The 6,536-nt window shown below is 38.9% G+C and overlaps 1 long non-coding RNA gene across 1 annotated transcript; it reads right to left on the reverse strand.

Annotated features, from left to right (window-relative positions):
* Nucleotides 1-505: 505 nt before the first annotated feature.
* LOC115949477 lies at nt 506-4,697 on the reverse strand. Its single transcript, XR_004082918.1, has 3 exons — nt 4,625-4,697; nt 1,744-1,815; nt 506-1,313 (listed from the first exon to the last, which is right to left on the reverse strand). It is a non-coding gene; the product is annotated as an uncharacterized LOC115949477 (long non-coding RNA).
* Nucleotides 4,698-6,536: the final 1,839 nt, after the last annotated feature.

A 6,536-nucleotide genomic window follows, 5' to 3' on the forward strand; every position in this document is an offset into this window, starting at 1 on the left:
AGAACAGGAGTTGCACAGACATTGCAACTTACCGGAAGCGATAACAGAGAGTCATTGACCATGTGGAAAAGTTGAAATCTGAGCCTTTAAACTAGCAAGAGCAGCAGTAGGTCAAAACCACTGAAAACCAAAATATTAAAGATACAGCAGCTTGAAGGCAGTTGCCTTGGATGGTTGTGTTGGGTGCTGATCTTTACCTACCAGAGGAGTTAAATAGGTTATCAACTCAATTATCAGTAAGAAGAAAATGGAATACAAAATGCTGTCATGTGTAGGAGACATTTGATTGACTTTTAACATGTGCCAGGTGAAAAACTGTGATTTAGGATCAGATTCTCCCCTCGTATAAAAACGGATTTTGTCCCCACTCAATAAATGAAAACACATTCAATTACATCACAAAAGAAGTCAATCCCTCCATTCTATACACATGGAAAAGATGTTTTAATTCAAATTCTTTATATTCCAGAAGTATTTCCATCACTGATTTGATTCTTTGGGGGACAGCAGGCAAATTTTATTTTGTCCACATGTGGTCACAATAATAGTTAAGGGGCCATTATTACAGAAAGTAGACATCTGGGGTGGTATTTACTAACTAAACGCAGATTTCTATATCTGAACTAGTCTCTATAGGCTTCCTTCAAAATTGGGAAGAGAGAGGAAAATAAACATATGTAGCTGTTATTTTTGTTATGCTAAAGTAGGTATCTAAAATAGGCCAAAAAAACTGCATCTTAGTTAGAAGTGTACATTTCTCTTCACCAGTAACCCAGAACTTAGGGTATCTCAGAAGTAAATGTCAGCACTGCAGATAGTTAGAGGAGATTAATTCCATTCCAAGGATAAAATATGCAGATTATGTTAACAACTCTTAACAGCAATTACCTGTATTATGAGGTATACTCAGCTGTGGATTAAATGAAAAACAAGATTAATGTTCCTTTGTTTTCAAGCCCATAATACTCCTGCTAGTGCAACATTTCTTCTAGTGGGAAGTAATACACCAGTGATGATGTATTGCGATTTAATATGACAAGAGTTCACTATCAGTTCTGTAATGCCCCTATTAACATATTTTTCAGCATCACATTTCATCATGAATTTCTACATTAAACATTAGGAGAACAGCATCTATCTTGCGTAGAGAATTGGAGCAGAGGTGTTTGAACTGGAATAGACAAAAATGCGCAGGTGTGGAAGCACCATGAAGGATCACGTGGCAGGAGGAGGGTTAGAAGAATGATGGCACTTAGATCAGGAGGTCATCAAGATCCCAGCACATCTCCATGTTTCTTCTCAGGATACCCAAACTGGGAAAGGACAGACAGTGTAAAAATTGTGAGGGGCCACAGACTAATCTCCAGTTTATATGTGGAACAAAAAAGCCATATCCAAAATCATCAACCTAAGCCGAATCCAAATGACTTGTAGAGAACCTGGCCTATTTCTCTCATCCTCTGTGTCATAGAATTATAACATCATTAAGGTTGGAAAAGACCTCTAAGACCAATGAATCTAACCATTAACCCAGCACTGCCAAGTCCACCAATAAACCATGTCTATAAGCACCACATCTACATCTTTTTTTGAACACTTTTAGAGACTGTGACTCAAGCGCTTCCCTGGGCAGCCTGTTGCAATGCTTGACCCCCTTTCAGTGAAGGAATTTTTCCTAATGTTAAATCTAAACCTCCCCTAGCACACCTTGAGCCCATTTCTGTTTGTCCTTTTGTCTCTTACCTGCTGGAGTGCCATACAACTCTGTCCCTGTGACATCACTGGGAATCTCGGTCTGCCTGCCTGCACATGGTGCTGCAAGGGAAGACAGAATATTTGAACATACACGATTTGGTGTTGTGTGTGCTTGTGGAAATGTGTGAATTTATGAATGAAATCAGCTCTGTTTCAAAATTTAATCACTCTTGCCTCTCTAAAATCTCCTGCTGAGATCTCCTGTGCTGTTGCTACAAGGCTGCAGCATTGTTTCTGACAAAGTACCTCTGCATCTCTGTCAAAAAACAGCTCCTCATCAGCCTAGACCCACTGTTTTCTTTCCTGTCAGTAAACATCCAAGGGCAGGAAATATTTGACACTACTGTAACACTGAAGACTTCATGAGTATTACACCAGATTTTTGGAGGCACAGTTAAAAAGAAATTACAGTCCTGTTCAACTTTTAATTTCAGACTAGCAGCATGACTAAACTCACAATTACCTTATTTCACCTGGCTGACACTAAAGAGAAAAATGGACAGTGACAAACCCTATCCTCGAAAGCACTGAATTATGGGAGACAGGGTAGTTTACAACTGATTATGTTCCACAGCTTTGTGAATGAACAGGTTGATATCTGGCACTTAACTATAAGAAAGAAAAATTATTGCTTGGGTATATTATTCATTCAAAAGAAAAAGAGCCAAGCCCTTTTCTGGCATAAAGTGCCACAGCTCTATTGATTTCAAACAAGAGCTTATTTGCATCAGATGAACATCCAAGCCATATTTTATAACATGCTCAATTTTGATTAATTTTACAGTCCTAAAAAGAATTTTTCACTCCTCAATTATTTTCACACTATACATAAAAAAAGAAAACAAAAAGCCCTGCCACTGAAGACACCAATAAATATTCTTTAGCCATAAGACAATTAATAATTCTTTTCATAATTTGAAGAACATTAGACTTGATGTTCACAGTTGACTTGTCTTGAAAAGTGAGTAGCTACATCTCCTACACTCATTCAGGTGGACTCAACAATGTTGTCTGTGTTTAGTTTTCTGTTTTTCCTTCCACCAAGGAGTTAGGTCATCAGGAACACCTCCTGAAGAGAAATCCCCAAATGGACACTTTAAATGTCTGGACAAAACGGGAACGTGGTTTTCTATGTAACCAGTATAAAGGTGCCTGTATGAGCCATCTGAAAAACTCTTATCCTCATTGTTCAGAACTACAGAAGTATTATTCATGCAGCAGTCTGGGCCTCCATTCTTCTGCCTTTAATTTACATATCATTACAATTCTTCCTTAGAAATACAAACCCCCACATTATTCTGAGTCCTGTGCTCCCATGTGATACAGACCAGGTTTTTCCTTGATCTGCCAATGATTTTATGGTTCATTCCTTTCCTTCTGTATTTTTATAGTAGTAACATACTGGATGTTTAGGAAAATGTCTATAGGCTGTTAGGCTCCAGATGTGTGAGACACGGGGAAAGGAAGGGGAACGGAGAGAAAAAAAGCAGGAGTGAAGTAAAAGAAAATTGAGAGGCAGAAGCAGGCAAGAGAGGGAGGAAGGGAGGAAAATGGGCAGCTACCCATGGCTACAGGAATCAACACATCTGATTGCATTGGGAAATGCTGAGTGAATTCTCGAGGTCAAAGAACAAGTCATAAGGTATTTTCTTCAGTCAGATCTCTGTGGAAGCACTTGTGCAAAGCAAACATGTTTATACCTACATTTTTTTTCTCTGATAAATCTGCCTTTTTTGTGTTTATTTAACATGTTTTTTTTTTCAGTGGCTTCATACTAAATACACTAATATCCTTCATCTCATTCAGCCATGGTGTAATACCCAATGTGGGTAAATACTTGACCTCTCCCTAATTTAAAGCACATTTAGAATTATGTCACAAACCTGCCCTGTGCTGTCTAGTGTCATGATCTCCTCTGACTTCATATACCAAGCAAACTTGGACTTGGACTAAATTTATACTAGATGTAAAACCTTCTGAAGAATATATCTACAAAAATAAAAATAAAACCCCCATTTTGGTAGTTCAGAACACAAGGTTCTGTGAGTAGGCATTCTGAACTTTTACAGAAAGATGCTATAAAAGGTTGTAGATTATATAAGATATTATCTATATATATAGATTATAAAAAGTTATAAGACTTTAAATCAGATTGGAAGATTCTTTAATAGGGAGTCTATATACTGTAAAATTTTAAGGTCCTGACCCTTTCACAGTGACAAATCACGATTAATTAAAATGGCCACATAAAAGGCTATTTGCTTCAGCAAACTGCTTATAAAGTATACTGTGGCTCCAAAATCAGACTCTATTGTCAAACATAAACATCCACACATGTTTGTAAACTTGATTCTGTCACCTTGAAGATATGACCAGAAAATATTCTACAGTGTGTATTTTGGGAGCAATTGACTGATCCCAACTGTTTAAGAAATGAAAATATGTTCTTTCTTGAGGTTGTTCAAATTGAATATAGTAAGAACTATGGAAGGAAGATCAGTAAACACTGATTTACTCCTGTGGGTTGTTGATATTTTCTTATACATCATCATTCTTTTTCATAGGATCATAGGGAAATTCAGGTTGGAAGGAACATTGGGAGGTCTCTAGTCCAATATTCTGCCCAAAGAAGGGCCACATCTGAGATCACCCCCCATTGTGCCCAGCTTTTTCCAGTCTGCTCTTGGAAACCTCCACACACAGAAGCTACACAGTGCCTCTGTGCAGGTTGTGAATCTGCTGTATTCACATATTCCCATTGCCCCTTATCCTCCAACCATGCATCACTTCCTTAGCTAAGGCTTTTCTTTTGGTTTGTGTGTTGTCATACCTATGTTTTAATCCCTAAACTGGATTTATATTGGTGTACCTTACTGCCTATAGAAAGTCCTGGTGATACTAGTAAGATAATGCCCAAGTGCAAAGACATCCATTCCTGGGGCAGGACTGCAGACTCTCCTATGCAGGCAAAGGAGAACAAATATCATGTTAAAAAAATATTTCACAGAATTTCAAGTTGCCTTTTGAACAAACACATTTACTGTAGATCTCATTGGCTAAGCAAAACTAAACCCAAAAACCAAAATCAACAACAACAAAACAATAAAGCAAACAAACAAACAAAACCACAACAAAAAAAACCCCAACAACAACAAAGTGAAAACAACCCCCTAAAATCCTTTCCGTTAGATATAGTTTAACATCCCTAATTTATCAAAGCTGGTATATAGAAGAAGCTGGAACAGTAGATATCTTTAAAAGTCTAAGTCAAATCCTGAGAAGCTTTGTATAATGCAGTAATGATCTAACTACAATTATAAGAAATTTTCTATTTAGTATGCTAGCTTATCCCACATTTTTAAGGACAGAAACAGGCAAATAAATGAAGACAAGATTTGAGACTGAGACGTAAAAATTAGAGAAAACAGGAGTCTAATATATACTGTCAGATAAAAAGAGCCTGAAGGGAGATGATAACACAGTTTAAATACCCTGAAGGAAGCAATAACAAGGAATGTAGAAAGTTATTCACACTGTGTAGCAGAGCTAAACCAATTTGTGTTTAACAGGACATGCAAATTAAAAAAAAAAAAGCCAAAAAAACCTACTTCATCAAGACAATATGAACATTTTAGGGGAACAGCACTGCATAACTAGGACTCCAACAGGAAGACTGCCACATTCTTCAAGTTTCTTAAAACCTTTGCTCCCTTGCTGGTCAGCCAGGTAGGCCCTGTGGCCCAGACAGCTGTCCCCTCTCTCAGTGGGGCGCCCACCCTCCACCCACATTAACCACCTTGGCCCACCAGAGAAGGCTGCTTTGAAAGCATGACGACTGTGAAGCATCTCCATGTGAAGCCTGGCCCACAGCCTCACCGTGGTCACTGGTGGAGCCCCACTGCACACCACCCACCAATCTGCACTGTCCTTAGCACTCAGCAGTGACCAGCATCAGCAGAACAAAAGCCCTGTCATCAAGGGCTTTCATGTGATCCTTATCATATGATGCCGGCACTATGCAATTTCAGGAGGTTTCTTTCAGATTACTGGACTAGACTACATCTAGCCTATTCCTGTCTCCTGCATGCTCATTGCCAACAACTAAAATGGACCAGGTGTGCTCCTGGAATCCCTCTTCCATCCTGATTTCATGTGGGATGTTTCTAGTTCAGGTGCTCTGAGACCACTCTGAACGAAAGCAGAGAAAATGTGGGTGGTGGGAGTTCAATTCAAAAGTCCACTCTTGATCCAAATTTAAATGGTAATGCAGATTAATCCAATTACTCAGAGTTTCCAGGCAATTGCCTTCTTAGTCCTCTTCACCTGGGTGTAGAAAAACCCAGGCGTTATTCCCAGCACAAATCTCTTTTGTTTCTGCATTTTCACTTTTGCATTCCCCACCCTCATGCACCCAGTTTCTGCAGGGACCATCATATTTATTGATGACTTCAAAGTCTCCTACTTTGTCTTTTTCCTACTTTGTCCCTGATATATTTATTTTTCTCATTGGAAATGGCAGTCCCTGTGGATCACATTTAAGAAATCACTGGTGTTTTTCTCACACCTTCTCTAAGACCAAGGACCCAAAGGAAGTGGCCCAAAGACTTCCAGAGATTCAAAGGCCACAAGAGGGAAACCACTGTTTTACTGAGGAAAGGACAGAGGCAATAATCAGCCTACAACAGTAACACAGAACTTATGGAGGATGACCTACTTCTGGAGAGGCAAAAATGCTTCTTCAAATGCTTTAGTGCTCTGTTCCACTGCATTTCTCCCTTACA

This window comes from Geospiza fortis, unplaced genomic scaffold (genome assembly GCF_000277835.1).
Source record: "Geospiza fortis unplaced genomic scaffold, GeoFor_1.0 scaffold16, whole genome shotgun sequence".
Lineage (NCBI taxonomy): Eukaryota > Metazoa > Chordata > Aves > Passeriformes > Thraupidae > Geospiza > Geospiza fortis.